The sequence below is a fragment of the Stegostoma tigrinum genome, unplaced genomic scaffold, assembly GCF_030684315.1.
Source record: "Stegostoma tigrinum isolate sSteTig4 unplaced genomic scaffold, sSteTig4.hap1 scaffold_123, whole genome shotgun sequence".
In the NCBI taxonomy this organism is placed as follows: Eukaryota; Metazoa; Chordata; class Chondrichthyes; order Orectolobiformes; family Stegostomatidae; genus Stegostoma; species Stegostoma tigrinum.
Window position 1 is genome coordinate 539887 of NW_026728072.1, and position 23754 is coordinate 563640.

At 47.8% G+C, this 23754-nt stretch overlaps 1 long non-coding RNA gene across 1 annotated transcript in view; it reads left to right on the plus strand.

Annotated features, from left to right (window-relative positions):
• The first annotated feature begins 21554 nt into the window (after positions 1 to 21554).
• The window catches only part of LOC132207689 (uncharacterized), a 53715-nt gene continuing 51515 nt past the window's right edge, over positions 21555 to 23754 (plus strand). Inside the window, exon 1 of the long non-coding RNA XR_009443706.1 lies at positions 21555 to 21787. This is a non-coding gene — a long non-coding RNA (uncharacterized LOC132207689). The remainder of the gene's footprint in view (positions 21788 to 23754) is intronic.

The window sequence follows — 23754 nt, forward strand, 5'->3', positions numbered from 1 at the left end:
CTGCTTTTAGATGTCTGATGTATCTCATTTGCCTGCCACTTACTCTTGTTGATGAGTTGTGTTTCTGTTTGGTGAAGAAATATGAATGAGCTGGAGCACTAATGGCAATGCCCAATGTGGTGATCTTCCAACATTGCAGCTGGAAGGTGGGGCAGGAAGGGGGATGGGTTTCACAAGCACTATCACAGAAGGAAATGCAGAGACAGGTGATGTCTGTGGCAGCACCGAGACAGTGAGGAGAATGAAATGCAATGAAAGGGGAATCTGGCTGTAGTCTCAAAGGCACGGGCTGAAGGGAAGAGGACAGTAAGGATTCACTCAGAGGAAGAGAAGATCAGACTAGACTGACTGTGAAACAGGCAGTAATCATTGGCAAGTTACTGATAGGAGGGTGAATCAATCGGGCTCACTTTAAGACTGTTTACAGTTACCATATAGTTTGTGGGAGCTGTGTAGATCAGGCCAGGCTCATAGAGAAACGCTTCCCGGAGTAATTAACATGGAGACCCCACTGGGAAAGAGTGAGGGGTTGGCCGTCCTGCTTCTACTGCTGCTGGTGATGTCCAGGCCAGTCATTCTGGCCAGAGACTTCAGCTGCATCATCGGCACGAATGAACAATATGGAGGGTATGACAGTGAACTGGACTCGATGTCCAGATTTCTGATGGAAACGGTTTAAGTTGCCAAGCTGCATAACATCTTCAGCACCCCTGCAGACTGAGCATAGAGTAGAAACGCCTGGTCATAGCCAGACGGGTCTATACACCCATTGGATAGATTTCCTGTTTGCGCCCACACGTCCTCGATCACATCCATTGAAGTCAAGCCGGTGTTCTTCTCTGACTACTGCCTCCTGCTGGCTGACTGTCACCTACAGGATGACCAGCGGGCTGGCAAGGGAACATGGAAGCTGACCCCAGAAAAACATTTAGAAGCTCAAAAGAGAGCACACAGGTTGGAGAAGGATGAAGACCCTTTTTGCACTTGGTGGGAGGCAGTCAAAGCGAACACCAAGAAGTTCTTTGTCCTGAAAAGTGTTCAGAAGGTGAGAGAGAGTTGGGCAAAACTGTTCAAACTCCAGAAACCCGTGCAAAACCTACTCTTACTCCAGACAATCGGGTCAATGTCACGAAGGAGCCCCAGGAGGTGTGGAGGCAGGAAGCCCCACTCTCTGCCTTGGAGGCCTCCAAGATAATCTTGCGGTTCAGGGTCTGCACTGTGGAGCAAGAGAGAATAACAGTCAGAGACAGACAGCACTGAAACAGACCGTTTGGTCCAACTTGTTCATGCTGACTCGATATCCTAAATAAATGTAGTCCCATTTGCCAGCATTTGGCCCATATCCCTCTAAACTCTTCCTATTCATTTTCCCATCCAGATGGCTTTTAAATGTTGAAATTGTACCAGCTTCCAATCCTCTCTCTAGCAGCTCATTTCATACATACACCACCCTCTGCATGAAAATAATGTACCTTAAATCCCTTTTAGATCTTTCCCCTGTTACTTTAAACCTATGCCCTCCAGTTATGGACTCTCCCACCCCAGGGAACAGACAATGTCTATAAACCCTATCCATGCCTCTCATGCTGTTACTAATCTCGATCAGGTCATCCCTCAGCCTTTGATGCTCCAGGGAAAAGAGACCCAGTCGATTCAACCTCATCCTTGAGCTTTAACCCTCCAACCCAGTCACCATCCTTGTAAGTCTTTTCTGAACCCTTTCCGGTTTCACAACATCCTTCCCACAACAGGGAGACTGGAATTAGATACAGTATTCCAATGGAGGCCAAATCAGTGCCCTTTAAAGCTGCATGTGACCTAATGAGATGTGTTCACATTCCGTCTTCTTGAAGATGCTAAAGGAGAGCTCTGTGCTCAGCAGCCTGAAGGATGAACATAGCTCGATAAGTTTGTCTCAATCAGACATCCTGAAGCTCAGCAAATCCTTTCAAGCCAGTCCGTATGACACTCTGACCACAGCCAGCGCAATGACACCCAGACATTCCTGTCCTCGATCCTGGGGGTCTTAGACAACACCAAGCAGGAGAGCCTGGACCGACCATTATCTCTGGATGAGCTGGAGAAGGCCTTCGAAAAGAATAAAACTCTGGGAAGTGATGCCTTTCCAGCCGAGTTGTATTCTGCTCTTTGGGAGTTGATTGACCAGGGCCTGCTGGAGCTGTACGACAGTATGCTTCTGTCAGGTACTATGAGCGAATCCATGAGGAATGGTATCATCACCCTGACCTGCAAGTGGAAGGGATTGAGGGAGGAAGTTAGAAAGCAGCGACCAATATAATTGGCGAATGTAGCCTACAAAATCCTGTCTCAGTCATTTGTAACTGGGTCAGGTCTGCTCTGCGATTGGTGACTGACCCTGACCAAACCTGTGCTGCAGGGGACAGGACGATTTCTGAGAGCCTCGTGCTCCTAGGGATACGATCACCGGCAGGCAGAACAGAGGGGTGGATACCTGCCTCATCAGCCTGGACCAAGAGAAGGCCTTTGGCAGGATTTTGCATACCAACATGGGCTTTGGGGAGAGAATCTGCAATTGGGCCCGACAGATCTACACCGACATCATCAGCGCAGTCTCAATCTGCGTATGGGAATCACAGAGCTTACCCATCAGATCCAGGGTCTGGCAGGGCTGCCCACTCTATCGAGCCTTTTTGTGTGCTCTATCGAGCCCTTTGCTGAGTCCATCAGTAAGGATGTGAGCCTGAGAAGTGTGATTATTCCAGGTAGAGCGGGCCTGCAGGTCAAAGCGTCCCTGTACGATAACGATGTCACCAATCTCTGCTCAGCCCCAGTGTCAGTGCGCAGGTTCATGAGCATCTGTGACCCTTTCAAACTGGCCTCGGGAGCCACGGTAAATCGAGACAAGAGTGAGGCCATGTTCTTTGGGATCTGGCCTGAATGATCCTTCATTCCCTTCACCGTCAGGGCAGATTACCCAAAAGTGCTGGGCACACAGTTCAGAGAGCCTGGGGCGTGCAGAAAGCCTTGGGAGGTGCACATTGTGGGTACAATCCTGGTCATCAGGGGTGAGGCACTCTCTCTGTTGTTGTGCATGGCACAGTTCTGGCCCATCACCCACACTGCACTGTTTCCCTCATCCGAGCCATCTTCCATTCCTACTGGAAGCCTAAGATAGACCGTGTCTGCAACAACTCCATGTACTAAGCTCTGGCTAAGTGGGGGAAGAACGTACCCAATGTCACCCTCATCCTGATGTCCACCTTGTTGTGCATTAAGCTGTGTGTAGACTCTCAGTACGCAAAGACCAAGTGTCACTAGGTACTGAGGTCCGACCTGATCCCAGTGTTGCGAACGAAGGGACTGGCCTCTCTGCCACGGAAAGCTCCAAGTAGTTGGACCGTTCTATAACATATATCCTTTGTTGTGAAATTTGCAAAGAAACAAACGTCTGACCGCCAGTCCATCAGGTCGTGGTCAGCACGCAGCGTGCTCGAGATCCCGTGGGAAAAGGAGAGGCTGGATCCTGTCGTGTAGTTCCCAGAGCAGACTGACAAAGTCATTTGGTACAATGTCTCATCATCAGAACTTTCCAACAAACAACAAAACATAGATTGGCGGGTGGTGAGAATCCTGTCAGATTGTTTATGCACACCTTGTTGGCCTGTGCCACAGTACACTGCCCTGGAAGTGGCTGTGGGTGAAACCCGAAACATCAGCTTTCCTGCTGCTCTGATGCTGCCTGTCGTGCTGTGTTCATCCAGCCCACACCCAGTTATCGCAGACTCCAGCATGAGCAGTTCCGACTCTCTCTCGGCTCAGTGTGAGACCTTTTACAGTTACCGTATAGTTACAGGGAGTGTGTGGATGAGGCCAGGCTCAATGTTTACCTTCAGCATATAGTTATTGGGATGTGCACGGATGAGGACAGACTTGCTGTGAGACTGTTCACAGTCACCGTATAGTAAGTCGGAAGCATGGAGATGAGGCCAGGCCCACTGTGATACTGTTTACAATCACTGTTTAGTTTCTGGGAGGAGTGTAAATAAGGCCATGCTCGGTGTGAGACTGTTTTATGTCCCTGTATAATTACTGGAGGTGTGTCAGTGAGGTGAGGGCAATTGTCAGACCGTTTACAGTCAAGTAGGACTTCCTGTGAGTTGTGCGAATGAGGCCAGGGCCACTGTGAGACCATTTACAGTCACCGCATCATGACGCGGAAGCGTGTAGATGCTGCCAGGCTGCCTGTCAGTAACCAGGTGGTGTGTCCACGAGGCATAACTGGGATGCACTAAAAGCTTGGGGCATAACTGGGACGATGGGGCTGCTGTTGCCGAGGCAAGGACCACTGTCTGAGGTTTTCCTGCTGAAGGTAAATGAGGGTCCACTCAGTTATCGGACCCTCCCCGTGTCTCACATGTATGTAAATATTTTTGTTGTATGTCTCAGAGAGGTCTTTGGTTCATTGGGTGGAGCCAAAGTCCAATGCTTTATTTGTTTATTTGATATGCAGCTGGACAGAACGCAACTGCAGTTGTGACATTGTACATATACAAAGAGATTTCTTGTGAAAAAGGTGTATTTTTCAAATCAGAAATGTGACTGGGAGGAGTGTGGATGAGCCCAGGCTCACTGTGGGTCTGGTGACGGTCACCACATTGTCACGAAGATGTGTGTATATGAGGCATGGCTGGCTGTGAGACTGTGAAAAATCACTAATTAATAATAGTTTGTTTCTTCAATTATTTGTTGGATGTGTGTGTCACTGACTGGTCCAGCATTTATTTTCCATCCCTAATTGCCCTGAAGATGTTGGTGGTGAGGTGCCTTCTCGAACCGCTGCAGTTCGCCTGCTGTGGGTTGCCCCCACAGTGCCATGAGGGAGGGAATTCCCATCTTTTGAACAGTCGCAGTGAAGGATTCCGGGTATATTTCTAAATCAGAATCACGAGTGGCTTGGAGTGGGATTGAAGGAGGTGTTCCCATGTACTTGATGCCCTTGTCCTTCGAGATGGAAGCTGTCATGGGTTTGGAAGGTACTGCATGAGGAGCTTTGACGAATTTCTGCCGTGCATCTTGTAGATCGTACACAGTGCTGCTGAGGCCGCTCATCATTGGTGGTGGAGGGAGTGGATGATTGTCGATATCGTATCAATCAACTGGGCTGCTTTGTCCTGGATGGAGTCAAGCTTCTTGCATGTTGTCACAGATGCAGCCATCCTGGTAAATGGGGAGCATTCCATCACAGTCCTGACTTATGCCTTGTAGACAGTGGACACGTTCTGGGGAATCAGGAGGTGGGTTAGTCGCCGCAGCATTCCTCACCTCTGACCTGCTCTTGTAGTCACTGTGTTTATGTGGTGAGTCTGGTTCAGTTTTTGTTCAAAGCTCACCCCCACGACGGTGACAGTGTGGGATGCAGTGAATGTAACAAATTGTTTGTCAAGGGGTGGTTGTCTCTTGTTGGTGACGGTCATTGCCTGGTATTTCTGTGGTGTGAATGTAACTTCCACTTGTCTGACCAAGCCTGGGTATTTCCCAGATCTAGTTGCATTTGGACAAGGACTGCTTTAGGATCTGAGGAATCATGAATGATGCTGAACATTGTGCAATCATCAGGAACATCCCAACTTCTGGCGTGATGATGAACGCAAGTTCATTGACGAAGCAGCTGAAGATGGTTATATCGGACACTGCCACGAGAAACTCCTGCAGGGATCCCCTGGAGCTAAGATATCTGACCTCCAATAAGATCATTCATTTTCCTGCGTGCCAGGTATGACTCCAGCAAGTGGAGAATTGTTCCCTTATACCCATTGAGTCCAGTTTTGCTCGGGCTTCTTGATGCCACACTTGGTCAAATGTAGTCTTGTTGTAAAGGGCTGGAGCTCTCACTTCCCCTCTGGAATGCAGCTGTATTGTCCATGTTTGAACCAAGGCTGTAATGAGGTCAGGAGCTGAGCTGCCCTGACGTAACCCAAACTGGCCGTCGCTGAGCAGGTGCTGCCTGATAACAATGTTACTGACACCTTCTATCACTTTCCTGATGATTGAGTACAGCCTGATAGGGCAGTATATGGCCAGGTTGGATTTGTCCTATGTTTGCAATACAGCACATACGTGGGCAATTTTCCACATTGTCGGGTAGATACCAGTGTTGAAACTGCACTGCAACAGCTTGGCACGGGGAGCGGCACGTTCTGGAGCACAAGTCTTCAGTATTATTGCCAGAATATTGTCAGGGCCTGTGACCTTTGCAGTATCCAGTGTCTCCAAGTGTTTCCTGACATCACGTGGGGTGAACTGAATTTACTGAAGACCGGTATCTGTGATGCTGGCGGAGTCCGAGATGAATCATCCACTTGGTCCTTCTGGCTGAAGATTGCTATGAATACTTCAGCCTTATCTTTTGCACTGATGTGCTAGGCTCTTCCATCATTGAGGATGGGGATATGTGTGGAGTCTTCACGTCCAATCAGTTGTTTAATTGTGCACCACAGTAAATGACGAGATGTGGCAGGACTGCAGAGCTCAGATTTGATCCATTGATGGTGGGATCACTTTGCTGTGTCTATCACTTGCTGGCTATGCTGTTTGGCGGCTTCACCAAGTTTCTTTATTTATTCATTCACAGGACAAGGGCATCATAGAATAGAATCAGAGAATCCCTACAGTGTTTTGGTATTTCCAGGCGGTCCCGGGAGGGGTGGTGTGTCGGTATTTCCAGGGGGTCTCAGGGAGTATGTCAAGATTTACAGTGGGTCGCAGGGAGTTTGTCTGTACAGGGGTGTGGGGCTGTGTGTCCGTATTTCGAGGAGCTCCTGGGGAATGTGTCAGTGTTTCGAGGGGACCCTGGGAAATGTGTCATTATATACAGGGAGTCCCAGGGAGTTTCTCAGTCCTAAAAGCGGGGACAAGGAATGTGTCAATATTTGCAGCTGGTCCCGGGGAATATATCAGTATTTACAAAGGGTCCTGGGGAGTGTGGCAGTATTTTCAGGGGTTCTCTGGGACTTTGCCAGTATTTAAAGGGTGTCTAGGGAATGTGTCAGTATTTAGAGGGCTTCCCGAGGAGTGTGACAGAATTTACAGCGGTCCCGGTGATTGCATCAGTATTTGCAGGGTGTCCCAGGGAGAGTATCGGTAGTTACAGGGGGTGGAGTGTGTCAGTGTTTACGGGAGTTCCGGGCTGTGTATCGGTATTTACAGGGGGAATGGGGAATGTGTAATTATTTCCAGGGGGTCCTGGGAGTTTATCAGTGTTTACGGGGGTTCGGTGGAATGTGTCAGTGTTCAGGTGAAGTCCCAGGGAATGTGTTCGTGTTTAGAGGGGTCCCTGGGAAATGTGTCCGTATTTACATGCAGCCCCAGGGAGTTTCTCAGTATTTACAGCGGATTCCAGGGAATGTGACAGTAGTTACAGTGTGTCGTGAGGTGTGTGTCGGTATTTACGGGATATCCCAGTATTTGTGGTTAGTTGTGTAGAGTGTGTCTATACATACAAGGGTCCGGGGATGTGTGTCAGTATACAGAGGAGGCCGAGGGAATTTTTCAGTGTATAAAGCGAGCCCTGGGAAATGTGTCAGCGTTTACAGAGGGTCCCTGGGAGTGTGGTGGCATTTTCAGGGATTCTCAGGTACTATGTCAGTATTTACAGGGAGTCCTGCGGAGCGTGTCAGAATTTATAGGGGCTCGGTGCATACTGACACACTCCCCTGGAATCCCTGTAAACACTGGCACACTCCCTGGGACCACCTTGAAATACTGTAGCTCTCCCTGACACCCGCTGAAAAAACAAAGTCCACGGGCCCCCCTGAAACTACTGACGCTCTCCCCAAGTCTCCCTGTCAATCCTGACACAATCCCTGAGATGCCCTGTAAATACTGACCCTCCATGGGACCGCCTGTAACTGCTGACACACTCCCGGGAGCACCTGTAAATAATTACAAATTCCCCGGAACACCCTGTAAATACTGACACTCTCACCAAGAGCCCCTGTCAATACTGACACAGTCCCTGAACCCCTGTAGATCGCGGGAATTTTTCAGTATTTAAAGGGGGCCCCGGGAAATGCGTCAGTCTTTGCAGAGGGTCCCAGGGACTGTCAGTATTTTCAGGATTTGCTGGGACTGTGTCAATATTTCCAGGGGGTCCCACGGAGTGTGTCAGTTTTACAGGTGATTTCAGGGGCTTTGTCAGTATTTCCAGGGGGTCACACAGATGTGTCAATATTCACAGTGTGTCCCCGGGGACTCTGTTGGTCTTGACAGGGGATTACCAGGTCGTGTGTCAATATTTACAGGGTGTCACAGGTTGTGTGTGTGTGTCAATATTTACAGAGTGTCCCTGTGTGTGTGTGTGTGTGTGTGTGTGTGTGTGTGTGTGTTTGTGGGTATTTACAAAGAGTCCCTGGGGAGTGTGTCAGTGTTCATTGTGGGTCCAGGAGAGACTGTCAGTATTTATAGGACGTCCAGGGAGACTGTCAGTCTTTACAGGGGGTCGTCAGGAGTTTGTCAGAGGGTGAACGCTGAGGCAGTGCCTCATTATGCAGGTGTCAGAATTCAGATAGTGTCCCTTGATGAGAGGGTCAGTACTGAGGTATTGCAGCTCTGTGAGCAGGTCAGTTCTAAACCAGTGTCTCGTTGTCAAGTGGTCAGTGCTGAGGCAGAGACTCCATGCTGGATGGTCAGTGTTGAGGAAGTGCCTCATTGTTAGAGGAACATTACGGAGGGTAAGTCTCAAGGTAATGGTGACAGAACTGAGACAGAGCCACATGATCAGAGATTCAGGGCGAAGGGATTGACTCAATCACAGCATTGTCTTGAGGCAGTCCCTCTTTGTGAGAGGTTTCGTTCTGATGGAGCGCATTTGTCAGAGGCGATCCATACTGATCCAGTGCCTGATTGTAGTGGGGTCAGACTGAGAGGCTGCTAAACAATTATCAAGTCAGTTGTGACATATTACAGTTCTATCCTGGGGTCAGTCCTGACAGAGTGCCTCATTGCCAGAGTATCAGTACTGAGGTATTGAAGCGCTGTCTGAGCATCAGGGGTGAGGGAGTGCCTCATTGTCTCAGGGTCAGAAATGTGGGAGTGCGTTATTGTCAAAGGGTCAATGCTGAGGGAGTGCTGCCATTTAAGGGGGACAGAATTAAGGAAGTTGCTCACATTTCAAGGGCCAGTACTGAAATAGTTTTGCACTGGGAGGTCAGTGTGGAGGGAGGGCCTCAGAAGCAGTGGGTCAGTATGACGGTTTCCCTTATTGTCAGGGGGGCAGTTCTGAGGCACTGACTCGTTGTCAGAGGGTCAGTACGGAGATATTGAATCACTGTCAGCGCACTGTGAACTGTGGGGCTGTTTTATTGTCACAGCGTCAAAACTGACGCAGTGCCTCATGAAAAATGGGTTAGAATTGCGAGAGACCCACACATTACACAATCAGTAATGATGTATTGCAGCATTGTGAGATGGTCAGAATGAGAGAGGGCCTGATTGTCACAGGGTCCGCACTGAGCGATTTCATCATTTTCAGGCACTCCGCAGAGGCAGAGCCTCATTGTGATCGGGTCAGAATTGAGGGAGTGCCACTTGATTCCAGGGGCAAGACTGAGGTATTGCAGTTCTGTCAGGTGGTCAAATCTGATGGAGCTCCTCATTGTCAGGAGATCAGCACTGAGGTATTGAAACACTGTCAGAGCATAAGGGCTGAGGTGTTACAGGTCTATGAGAGGTCAGTACTACGGGAGTGCCTCATTATCAGAGGTCCAGTACTGAGGGAGTGCACAATCGTCAGACTGTCAGTACTGAGGGAATGCCTGATTGTTCAAAGGGTCAGTACACAAGGAATGTCTCAATGTAATGTACGATTAGAGATGCAGTGCTGAAGGAGTGCCTCATTCTCAGTGTCAGTTCTGAGGCAGGGTCACATTGCTGGAGGGTTGTTCTGACTTAGTGCATTAGTAACAGAGGGTCAATACTGAGGCAGTATCTCATTTTAGGGGCTTAGAATTCATGGGTGCGACATAATTAGGAGGTTAGCACCGAGGTATTGCAGCTCAGGTGCGGTCATAAGTGAGGGGGGAGTGCAACATTGTCAGGGGTCAATTCTGAGGTGTCAGAAGAAGTCCTGCCAGAAACATCAGCAGGACTTGACAAAATCTGTACAAGTGAAGCAATGCCTGGCCCGTTAAATAAGAGCAGGTTTGTTGGAGCCTATGTAAACGATAGACCTCAGTGTAATGGAGGAAGCATTGAGGGAGTCCTGTACTGATAATACAAGATAATAATTCATACATAATTGCAGCATTGTCAGAGGATCAGAACAGCCAGAGTGCATTATTATGAGAGACTGAACACAGAGGAGGAGCTTCATTGGAACGGGTTCAGAATTAATGGTGAGCAACACATTCAGAAGGTCAGTACGGAAGTATTGCATTTCTATTGGAGGCTCAATACTGAGGAATTACCTCTGTCAGAAGTTAGTACTTTGTCAGTAGTGAGGAATTGTGGCATTGTCACTGTGTTGGTCTGAGAAAGTGCCTCTTTATCAGAGGGTCAGATTTGATGGGAGTGCTACATGATGAGATGCTCAGGACTAACAGATTGCAGGACTGTCGGCGGGTCAGATCTGTGGGAGTGATCATTGTGAGATGGTCGCTGATATCCAACCCTAAAACATTGAGCGCCCTGTAAATAACTCCTTAAAAAAAGGCCCCTTTAACTAAACCCGAAAACAGAGCCCCCGTAATCTAAGTCCGAACACACAGAACCCACTAAATTACCCCTAAAACACGAAGCTCACTGTGAATAAACCCCAAACACAGATGGCCCTGTAAATGAACACTAAAGAATAGAGCCTCCTAAAACAAACAGCACCCGTGAAATAAAGCCCAAAACACAGGAACCCCAGTGTATAAACCCTGACATTCAGAGCCCCCTGTAGATAAACACTAAAAAAAAGTAAAAACTAAAAGGAACTGTGGATACAGTAAAATCAGGAACAAAAACAAAATTGCTGGAAAAGCTCAGCCCTCACGCTAGCCCAATCCGACACTCACCATAGCCTCAGGCCCAAACGAAACCAAGCTTCAGCCGCACTCCTCGCCCTCACACACGGAGCCGCCTGCACAGAGGCCCTCAAACACCTGTCTATAATCCGTAAAAAGCGGGCTTCACTGTAAATAACCCCTAAAACACAGAGTCCTGTTTCAACAAACTTCTACAATATCAACTTCACCCCCTGTAATTATACGCTTAAATACAGAGACCCCTTTAAACGAACACGAACACATATCCCCCAGGAAGTAAAAGGTGAAATACCGGGCTCCTTCTAAACAAAGCCGAAGGCACAGAGCACCTGTCAATACACCCCAACATCGAGCCGGCCTGTATATTATCCATAAAACAGGGCCCCTTACAAATAAACCCTAAAAGACAGAGCTGGCTGTAAGTCAAGAGCCCCTTGTAAATAAATACCAAAACACACAGTAAAAACCGGAAGAACTGCGGATGCTGCAAATCAGGGAAAATATCCAAAGTTGCTGGAAGAGCTCAGCAAGTCTGACAGCATCTGTGAGGGAAAAGAAAGAGTTAACGTTTTGGGTCAGGTGATCCTTCCTCTGAACCTCTGGCTGGCGCGTCAGGGTCAATTGCTTTAAAATATCCTTTTTCAGGGTCAATTGCTTTAAAATATCCTTTTTCTGTGAGGCTCTATCACATTATAATAGAAAAACATCAGAACTAAGCAGGAGTAGGTCATCCGGCCCCTCGAGACTGCCCCGCTGTTCAATCAGATCCTGGCTGATCTTTTTGAGACTCAGCTCCGCTCACCCACTCGCTCACCATAAACCTAAATTCCTTTCATGTTCATAACGTGATCTGGTCTTGCCTTAAACACATTCAGCGAGGTAGTTTCAACTGCTTCACTGGGTCGGGTATTCCACAGATTCACAACCCTTTGGGTGAAGACGTTCCTCCTGTCCTCAGTCTGACATCTGCTTCCTTTTATTTTGAGCTATACCCGCCTCCTCCTCGTTTCACCTGCCAGTGGAAACAACCTCCCTGTCTCCACCTTATCTATTCCCTTCATAATCTTGTATGTTTCTATAAGCTCTCCCCTCATTCTTCTGAATTCCAATGAGTATCATCCCAGCCAACTCAGTCTCTCCTCATATTCCAACCCTCTCAAGTCTAGAATCAACCAAGTCAGTCTCCTCTGTGCCCCCTCCAGTGAGAGTATATCCCTTCTCAAGTCAGGAGACCACAACTGCACACAGTAGTCCAGGTGAGGCTTCATCAGGACCCTATACAGCTGCAGCATAGCCTCCCTGTTTTTAAACTCCATCCTTCTCGCAATGACAGACAAAATTCTATTTGCCTTTATAATTACCTGCTACAATATTACTTTGAGCGATTCCTGCACAACGACACCCAAGTCACTTTGCACAGTAACATGCTGCAATTTTTTTACCATTTGAACCATAGCCTACTTTGTTGTTATTCCTATCAAAATGGATGACCTCACATTTATTGACATTGAACTCCATCTGCCAGACCATTGCCCACTCACTGAGACTGTATAACCATCTGCAGGCCTTCAGTTCTTCTGCACACTTTGCTCTACCGCTCATCTTAGTGTCATCTGCAAATGTTGACACACAACACTTCATCCCCGACTATAAATCATATGTATCAATTGTAAACAATTGCAGTCCCAACACTGATCCCTGAGACACACTACTAGCCACTGACCGCCAGCCAGATAAACACCCATTTACCCCTACTCTTTGTTTTCTGCTAGTCAACCAATCCTCTGTCCATGCCAATACATTACCTGTAATGTCATGCAACTTTATCTCATGTCGCAGCCTTGGCATCTAGTCAAATGCCTTCTTGAAATCCAGATACATGATATCCACAGGTTCCCCATTGTCCACCATGCAAGTATGTCCTCAAAGAATTCCACCAAATTAATTAAACATGACCTCCCCTTCATGAACCCATGCTGGCTGTTCCCAATGAGACAATTTATATCCAGTTGTCTTGCTATTATCTTCCTTAATGATGGATTCACGCATTCTCCCAACAACCGAAATTAAGCCAACTGGCCTATAGTTATGTGCTTTTTGGAAAACAGCCAATGGGACACCACTGTTTAAAAAGGAAGTTTACAAGTCTACAACCAGCCCAGATTCCAGTGAATTTTGGTAAATAATTACTGGTGCAAGCCTCTTTACTATACTGTTGTACTAAAGGTCCTCTTTACCAATGTACCCACAAGCACTACATATTAGCGCTCTCATTCATTCATAACTTTACTGACCTCTTACTGGCATAGCTTGTTTAATATTACCGCATTTCATTCAAAAAATTGCCAGCTAGTCATACCTTTCACTATGAAAGGGAGACTGAATTAAAATGCTCCTTCCACCCCATTTACAGCCCTTTCACAGTTTTAATCCTCATGGCTTTATTTTGCTGACAGCTGCAAAACGTGTGTCTACATCAGTGTCTATCCCTGAGTACATGTTAATTTTCTAACCTATTCAGAACAATACCATCGTGTCATCGTTTGAAGAAGCATAATATTAATCAGCCCTCAGCAACCGTCTCCCAGGACTTGAATAGCTTGCAGGATATCAAACAAGTTTTCTGCATTAGCAGAGATAGTAGGAACAGCAGATGCTGGAGAATCTGAGCTGACAAGGTGTAGAGGTGGATGAACACAGCAGATCAAGCATCAGAGGAGCAGGAAGATTGATGTTTCAGGCCTAGATGCTTCTTCAGAAATTGGGAAGGGGAAGGAGGTTCTGAGATAACGAGAGAGAGACGGGGAGACGGATAGAAGATACACAGAGGAGAAGGTAGGTGGAGAGGAGACAGACAGGTCAAAGAGGTGGGGATGGAGCCAGTAAAGGTGAGTGTAGATGGGGATGTAGGAAGGAGCTGGGTCAGTCCAGGGAGGATGGACAGGTCAAGGGAGCGGGATGAGGTTAGTAGGTAGGAGACGGAGGTTGGGGCTTGAGGTAGGAGGAAGGACAAGGGTAGGGAGGCAAGGGTGAGCTGGGCTGGTTTTGGGATGCGGTGGGGGAGGAGAGATTTTGAAGCTTATGAAGCCCACATTGACACCATTGGGCCGCAGGGTTCCCAAGCGGAATATGAGATGCTGTTCCTGCAACCTTCGGGTGACATCATTGTGGCACTGCAGGAGGCTCAAGATGGACATGTCGTCTGAGGAATGGGAGGGGGTGTTGAAACAGTTCGCGACTGGGAGGCGCAGTTGTTCAGTGCGAACTAAGTGTAGGTATTCTGCAAAGCGGTCCCCAAGCCTCCACTTGGTTTCCCCAATGTAGATGATGCCACAATGCGAGCAGTGGATGCAGTATACCACATTGGCAGATGTGCAAGTGAACATCTGCGTGAGGTGGAAAGTGTTCTTCGGGCCTGGGATGGGGAGTGAGGGGAGTGGTGTAGGGGCAGGTGTAGCACTTCTTGCAGTTGCAGGGAACAATGTGCCAGGTGTATTGGGGCTGGAGGGGAGTGCGGAGTAGACAAGGCAGTCACAGAGACAGTGGTCCCTCCAGAAAGCAGATAAGGGTGGGGAGGGAGAAATGTCTTTGGTGGAGTCGGATTGCAGATGATGGTTGGAGGATGATACGTTAGATCCGGAGGTTGGTGGCGTGGTACGTGAGGATGAGGGGGATTGTGTTTTGGTTGTTATTGCGGAGAGGGGGCACGAATTACGGGAAATGTGGGAGACGCGGTCAAAGGCGTTCTCGACCACTGTGGGGGTCGGGGGGAGGATTTGTGGTCCTTGAAATATTAGGAAACCTGAGATGTATTGGAGTGGAATGCCCTCATCCTGGGAGCAGGTGTGGCGGAGGTGAAGGAATTGAGAACAGGGGATGTTATTTTTGCAGGAAGGTGGGTGGGAGGAGATGTATTCTAGGTAGCTGTGGGAGTCGGTGAAATAGATATCAGTTTCTAGGTGGTTGCCGGAGATGGAAACAGAGAGGTCCAGGAAGGTGAGACAGGTATTAGAAATAGTCCAGGTGAACAGGTATGAGAAATACTTCCAACTTCTGGTTGGAGTGGAAGGTGTTGGTGAAGTGGATGAAATGTTCAAGCTCCTGGTGGGAGCACGAGGCGGCGCCGATACAGTCGTTAATGTTATGGAGGAAGAGGTGGGTTTCGGGCCAGTGTTACTTCGGAAGAGGGACTGTTCCATGCAACCTCCAAAAAGGCAGGCATAGCTTGGGCCCATGCGATGTTTCTTCTGACTGCAGCCCCCTGGCGGCCCGCCCGTGGTGGTGCTCATCTTTGCTGCGATCTGCCGGCTCGGTCCCCGAAAGGCAGCATCGGTTCCCCATCCCCGCCCTCCCTACAAACCAACCCTTTCAAGGCGGAAGGCACCCACCCTCTTATCATAAAGGTCAGGTTGCGGGGTGGGGGGGCCAGGGCGAGAGGGTGCCAGAGGCTGCATTTATTTTGGCGCATCCCCAATCTGGGGGTTATCTAGCACCCCCGCGCCCCCAGAAATAGGGATTATGGATGCACACCGCTAATTTTGGATTCCTCTTTAGAATAAAAAGTAGAGGGGGAGTGTGAATAGGGTTTTGGGATGGGGGATGGGATAGGGTGTGGGGGTGGGGGTGTAGGTCGAGTTGGGGGAGAGGGGGAAGAAGGTGCCCCTCTCCTTCCATTGAAGGGTGCGTACCCACAATTTGGCCCCTTAGGCTCTTTCCTGTTCTGGTTAGGGTTAGGCCGATGGTGAAGGTTAGGGTTTGGGCTGAGGTTAGGGTGAGGGCTGATGCCTGGCACTCCCTCCATACTGACCCTCGAATATCTATGTACACCCTAAAACACAGAGTTTCCGGTAAATATGCCCTAAAACACAGAGTACCGTGTAAATCAGCCCAAAATAGAGAGGGCCCTGAAGATAAGCCCTGTAACGCTGAGTTCACTGTAAATAAACCCTAAAACACAGATCACTGTAAACAAACCCAAAGACACAGAAAACCCTGTAAATAAACCATGAAATACAGAAAACCCTGTGAATAAACTCTAAAAACACAGATCTCACTGTAAATAAACCCTAAACACAGATCTCACTACCGACAAACCCTCAATCAGAGAGCTCCCTGTAAATAAACCCTAACACAAAGCTAGCTGTAAATAAACCCTAAAACACAGTGCCCTCTGTAAACAAGCTCTCAATCAGAGCTCACTGTAAATATTCCCGAAGACACGGAGATCACTGTAAAAAAGAAACTCAGAACAAAGAGCCGCTCGTAAATTTTCCTAAAACACAGAGTGCCTTGTAAAAAGCCCGAAAACACAGAACCTGCTGTAAATAAAACCTAGAACACAGAACCTTCTGTAAATAAACTATTAAACACAGAAACAAAGTTGCTGGAAAAGCTCAGCAGGTCTGGCAGCATCTGTGGAGGAGTAAAATGAGTTAACTTTTCGAGCCTGGGTACCCTTCCATTCTGAGGAAGGGTTGCTGGACCTGAAAAGTTAACTCGTTTTTCTCCTCCACAGATGCTGCCAGACCTGCTGAGCTTTTCCAGCAACTTTGTTTTTGTTCCTGATTTACAGCATCCACAGTTCTTTTGGTTCTTATTAAACACGGAACCCACATTAGATAAAACCTAAAGCACAGAGCTCAAGTACATAAAGTACATAACCATAAACGCACAGCCCCCAGTAAATAACATTTAGGGCTGAGGCTAGGCTTCATGTTTATGCAAGTGTGAACATTAGGGCTGAGGCTAGGCTTAGGTTTAAAGCTGGTGTTATCTCTGAGGGTAGCGTGGAAGAAAGCAGCTTTGCATTCCCAGAGACAGAGCTGAGGGAGAGCATTTGTGTATTCCATAGGAGGCACGGGAACCATTGTAACCTTAACAGATCAAATTATATGATAATAAAATGTGAGGCTGGATGAACACAGCAGGCCAAGCAGCATCTCAGGAGCACAAAAGCTGACGTTTCGGGCCTAGATCCTTCATCAGAGAGGGGGATGGGGGGAGGGAACTGGAATAAATAGGGAGAGAGGGGGAGGCGGCCTTGTTCGCTCCACACTGCCCTCCAACCCCACCACACCCGGCACCTTCCCCTGCAACCGCAGGAAATGCTACACTTGTCCCCACACCTCCTCCCTCACCCCCATCCCAGGCCCCAAGATGACATTCCACATTAAGCAGAGGTTCACCTGCACATCTGCCAATGTGGTATACTGCATCCACTGTACCCGGTGCGGCTTTCTCTACATTGGGGAAACCAAGCGGAGGCTTGGGGACCGCTTTGCAGAACACCTCCGCTCAGTTCGCAACAAACAACTGCACCTCCCAGTCGCAAACCATTTCCACTCCCCCTCCCATTCTCTTGATGACATGTCCATCATGGGCCTCCTGCACTGCCACCATGATGCCACCCGAAGGTTGCAGGAACAGCAACTCATATTCCGCCTGGGAACCCTGCAGCCATATGGTATCAATGTGGACTTCACCAGTTTCAAAATCTCCCCTTCCCCCACTGCATCCCTCAACCAGCCCAGTTCATCCCCTCCCCCCACTGCACCACACAACCAGCCCAGCTCTTCCCCCCCACCCACTGCATCCCAAAACCAGTCCAACCTGTCTCTGCCTCCCTAACCGGTTCTTCCTCTCACCCATCCCTTCCTCCCACCCCAAGCCGCACCCCCAGCTACCTACTAACCTCATCCCACCTCCTTGACCTGTCCGTCTTCCCTGGACTGACCTATCCCCTCCCTACCTCCCCACCTACACCCTCTCCACCTATCTTCTTTACTCTCCATCTTCGGTCCGCCTCCCCCTCTCTCCCTATTTATTCCAGTTCCCTCCCCCCATCCCCCTCTCTGATGAAGGGTCTAGGCCCGAAACGTCAGCTTTTGTGCTCCTGAGATGCTGCTTGGCCTGCTGTGTTCATCCAGCCTCACATTTTATTATCTTGGAATCTCCAGCATCTGCAGTTCCCATTATCTCAGATCAAATTATATGACAGATTAGTTTACAATTAAAGATCATTGTGACTGTGGTCACAAGGTGAAGAGCTGGATGAACGCAGCAGGAAAAGCAGCACCAGAGGAGCAGGAAAGCTGACGTTTCGGGCCGAGAGCCTTCTTCAGAAATGGGGGAGGGGAAGGGGGTTGTGAAATAAATAGGGAGAGAGGAGAGGCCGATAGAAGGCGGATAGAGGAGAAATTAAGTGGGAGGACGGGATAGGTGGGAGGAAGGACAGGTTAGGGAGGCAGGGACCAGCTGGGCTGGTTTTGGAATGCGGTCAGGGGAGGGGAGATTTTGAAGTTTGTCAAGTCCACATTGACACCAGTGGGGTACAGGGTCCCTAACCTGTCATTCCTCCCACCTCAAAACCCAGCCCCATCTCCTACCTACTAACCTCATCCTGCCCCCTTGGCCTGTCCATCCTCCCTGGACTGACCTATCTCCTCCCTAACTCCCACCTGCATTCACCTTTACTGGCTCCATCCCTGCCTCTTTGGCTTGTCTGTCTCCTCTCCAACAATCTTCTCCTCTATCCATTTTCTGTCTGCCTCCCCCCTCTCCCTATTTATTTCAGATCCCCCTCCCCCTACCATTTTTGAAGAAGGGTCTCGCCCAAAACGCCAGCCTTACTGCTCCTTTGCTGCTGCTTGGCCTGCTGTGTTTATCCAGCTCTACACCTTGTTAACCCTGTAAATATGCTCTCAAGCACAGACACCCCTTTAAATAAATCCTAAGAAGGGTCATTCAGGAAATAAAATGTAAAAGAAACCATAAAAGCCAGAGTCCCTGTAAATAAAGTGTAAAACATAGAGCTCCAAGTAAATAAATCCTGAAACACAGTGCCCCCTGCAAATCCTCCCTTAAACTAAGCCTCCTGCAAATAAACTCGCAGAGGCGACTGCAAACAAACCCCAAAACACAGGACATCCAGTTAATAAAGCCTAAAACAGAAGGCCCACTGTAAATCAACATGAAAAAACACAGCTCCCACTGCAGCACTGCGAATTAGTCGGATTGAGTTAGTACCTCAGTCAGCAAGTCAGTTCTGAGGCAGGGCCTCTTTGTCAAAGAGTCAGATTTGAGGGAGTACCATTGGATGATGGTTATTGCAGCACTGTGAGAGTACTGGAGTGAGAGAGCACCTCACTGTCAGAGGGTCAGTACTGAGGGGGTACCTCACTGTCAGACAATCAGTACTGAGGGAGTACCTCACTGTCAGAGGGTCACTACTGAGGGAGAACCTCACTGTCAGAGGGTCAGTACTGAGGGAGAACCTCACTGTCAGAGGGTCAGTACTGAGGGAGAACCTCACTGTCAGAGGGTCAGTACTGATGGAGGACCTCACTGTCAGAGAATCAGTACTGTTGTCATGTTCGTTTTCGGAGACCCTCACGGATTTGTTGCAATAACAAGACACTGACCTGTTTAGAAAAACACGAATCCTTTTATTACCAAGCAAGTACAAGCTGTGGAGAATCACAGCACTTAACCCGGCACAGAGCGCAGAGTCTCGCAGGTAATTCTCCCCGAGCAGCGGACAGACCCGCTCTTCAAACTTTACAAAATACATGATACATAAAATAATTACACATTTTACAATGACATGATACATAAAACAATTACTACAACAGACAAAGACAGGATACCAAACAATTATTATATCAAGAACATAAAAGACCAGGATATAGTCCCGAAGATAATAAAACGTGAGGCTGGATGAACACAGCACATCTCAGGATGCTGCTGGACTTGCTGTGTTCGTCCAGCCTCGCATTTTATTATCTTGGATTCTCCAGCATCTGCAGTTCCCATTTTCACAGGATATAGTATCGATTGCTCTTGAAGTGGCTGCTGATGGCATGAGGCGATTTCAAGTAGTTATCCGGACAGATTGTTCCAGCCAGCCAGACACACTGGCAACTTGAAATCACAAATTCAGTGCCCTGGCCCCTTTGTCAGCGACAGAAATTGCATGCTTTAGAAGTTTCACACCTTGACAAATGTTCCCCACCGAACCCTATTTGACACAGTTTAATTCTAATTGTATTCAGTCAGGAAGCTTAAGACAGTGTCTGCATACCGATGTGTGGGAAGACAAAGAGTTACAAAAGTTTTACACTGAATTCCTAGCTGGGCAGGAAGCTTCAGGGCAGTGCCTGCATCCCTGTGCGTAGGCAGATGAAAGACTTTAATTTGTAGAAGTATCGAAATCAATGGGATGTTATACAATAACATCTCATTGTGAGAGTACCTCATCGTCAGAGGGTCAGTACCGTAGCCGTGCAGTGTTGTCTGACGGCCAATCGGGTCAGGATTGAGGGCTATTACAGGGACAGGACTGAGGTATTTGAAATAGGGCAATGACTGGTGTGGATCCTTTTTATTTTTAAAAAATTAGACGACACCAGAAAGATTATCAACCCGATGTGATGTGATTGGGCTGACAATCAGTTGATGACAGCAGAAAGGTCAGTGGCCTGATTACCGCGGCCGGGACTTGAGATTTCACTATTGCCGACCTTCTCATTCTTCTCGCTCAATTTCACGGAAGAGCTGTGTTGAGAGAGAGTCGGAACTTTCTGAAAGTGATCGCGGGCCCTAGTCAATAAGTATCTAACAGAGAAACAGGTAAAGCAGAAACTTGTTTGATGTCCCGCCAGCTATTCAAGTCCTGGGAGACGTTTGTTGAGGGCTGATTAATATTATAATTATTCATAGTTTCGGGTGACACGATGGATGGGAAGATATTGTTCTGAATAGATTAGAAAATTAACACATAGTCAGGGATTGACTCTGATGTAGACACAGGTTTGGACACTGTCAGCAACACGAGTTCAAACTGTGAAAAGGCAGTAATGCGTGGAAGGAACATTTTAATTTATAGTCTCCCTTTATTAGTGAAAAGTATGGCAAGATCGCAATTTTATGAATGAATGAATGAAATGCGCTAACAGTAAACAGAGGACCCTAGTGAGTGGCCAGTAAAGTTATGAATGAATGAGAGCGCGATAGTGGTCACATGGAGCGCTGTGGGTGCTTCGGTAAAGAGGACCTTTAGTGCAACAGTAAAGAGGCTTATGATATAATGTCACACAAAAACCACACAAAAGGATATTTGAAGGCGATTGGCCCTGTATCACTAAAGACACACCAGCCAGCCTCCGGAAGCCTTGTTGAGTGCTAACCGATATGAGTAAACAGGGCAGACCACAGGATATTCAGGGGCAAAGATTACAAGATTAACAAGTGACCACTTTTCTGAAGAAGGGTCTAGGCCCGAACCGTCAGCCTTCCTGCTGCTTGGCCTGCTGTGTTCATCCGGCTCGACACCTTGTTCTCTCAGACCACGTGAGCGAACGAGTTTGGCGTGTTTGAGTCTGACTGGTAAATATGTGAGACACAACCATTTGATGTTACTGACTGCCTGGTGAATTGAAAACTGAAATAACTGCGGATGCTGCAAATCAGGAACAAAAACAAAGTTTCTGGAAAAGCCCAGCAGAACTGAGGGAGGTTCTGTGGAAGGGTCACCGAACCGGAACCGGTTAGCTCTGTTTTTCCGCTGACAAATGCTGCCAGACCTGCTGAGCTTTTGCAGCAACTTTGTATTTGTTTTCTGATTTGCAACATCCGCAGTTCTTTGGGTTTTTACTCAGTGTTTTAGAGTTTATTTACAGGGCGCTCTTTATTTATCGCGAGCTCTGTCTTTTAGGGTTTATTTGTGAAGGGCCCTGTCTTACAGATAGTTTACAGGTCGGCTCAGTATTCGGGTGCATGAAGAGGTGCGCTGTGTTTTCGGCTTTATTCAGCCCTGTCTTTTCCTGTCTACTTCCTGGGGGATGTGTGTTCGAGTTCATTTTAAAGGGGTCTGAGTATTTGAGTGTACAATTGTAGGGGGCTCTGTGTTTTACACTGTCCTGTATGTTTTTGACTTAATTTACAGGGTAGATCTGTGCTTTATGGCTTATTTACCGGGGGCTCTGTGTTGCAGTGCTTCGACACTGGCGGGGTGGGGGGGGGGGGGGGGTCTCTGTTTTAGAGTTTATTTCCATTGAGGCCTGTGTTTTCGGGTTATTTACAAAGAGCTCTGTGATTTAAGGTTTACATAGAAAGGCTGTATTCTAAGGTTTATTTACAGAAGGCTCTCTGCTTTAGGGTTTATTTACAGTGAGCAGTGTAGTTTAGGATTTATTTCCAGTGAGCTCTGGGCTTTAGCATTTATTTACAGGAGGATCTTCATTTCATGGTTTTGTTTCAGTTGGATCTTTGTTTCAGGGTTTTTTTAAAACAATGAGCTCTGTGTCTTATTTACAGTGCCATCTGCGTTTTTGAGTTTATTTGCAGAGCATTCTGTGTTTTTGAGTTTATTTCCAGGAGGCTCTCTGTTTTAGCGTTTGTTTGCAGGATCCTCTGTGTTTTAAGATTTAATTTACTGTTTATTGGCATGGGTACTCTCTGTTTGAGGCACTGACTGAGTACTGGCCTTCTGACAATGTGGTACTCATTCAGATCTGACCCTCCAGCAATGAGGTACTGTGTCAGAACTGATCCACTGACAGTAAAGCACTGCCCCCTCAGTTCTGACCCTCTGACAGAGCTGCAATCGTTCAGGACTGAACTTCTGATCATGTTGTACTCCATCAACTCTGAACCCAATGCATTGAGGTACTGACTCAGTATTTACTGTGTGCAACTAATATACTCACTCAGAACTAACCCTCTAGCAATGTGAGCCTGCTTCAGAACTAACCGTGTAACAATGAGGCACTGACCTCAGCACCAAATCTCTAATTACGTGGCTCTCTTCAGTTTTGAGGCACTCCTTCCGTACTGACCCACGAACAATGCGGCACACACTCAAGAATGATCCTTCAATGAGGTATCACCTTATAACAGATCGACTGACATCAAGGCCCTCTCTTTGGACTGTGTCTGATAATGAGGCACTGATTTGGTTCTGACCCTCTGACAATGAGGCATTCTGTCAAGTCTTACTGCATTAAAATGAGGCACCCTCTGACTGATCTGAAATGCCTCAGTATAGACCCTCTGACTGATCTGAAACACCACTTCTTAGACCCTCTAAATGACAATCTTTTAATTCTGACACCATTACAGTGAGGGTCTGCCTTGGTGCTGACACTCTGTCAAAGAGACGTTGCCTCAGAACTGAGCTGCTGACAATTAGCCAGTGCCTTAGGTACTGATGAGTGACTGAAAAGGCCCGCTCTCAGCACTGACACTGCAGCAATGAGGTATTGCCACAGAACGACCCCACAAAGGGCTCATAATTGAGGGAGTGCCTACTGATTGAAGGGTGCGGATTGAGGTGTTGCAGAACTGTCAGAGGGTCAGAACTGAGGTATTGCATCATTGTCAGATGGTCCATTCTGAGGCAGTGCCTCAGTATCAGAATTGAGGGTATGCACATGTTTAACTCATCAGGAATGAGCTTTATGCAGCTCTATCAGAGAGTCAGCACTGACTGCCTGCCTCATTCTCATAGGATCAACACTGATTTTTTTGAAGCACTGTTAGATCTTCAGTACTGAGTGGGTCAGAACTGAGGGAGTGCATTGCTGTCAGAGGCAGTGCCTCATTATGCAGGTGTCAGAATTCAAGGCATGCCCCATGAATGGAGGGTCAGGACTGAGGTATTGCAGCTCTATTCAGAACCAGTGGCTCGTTGTCAAGCGGTCAATGCTGAGGCAGCGACTCAATTCTGTATGGTCAGTCTTGAGGAGGTGCC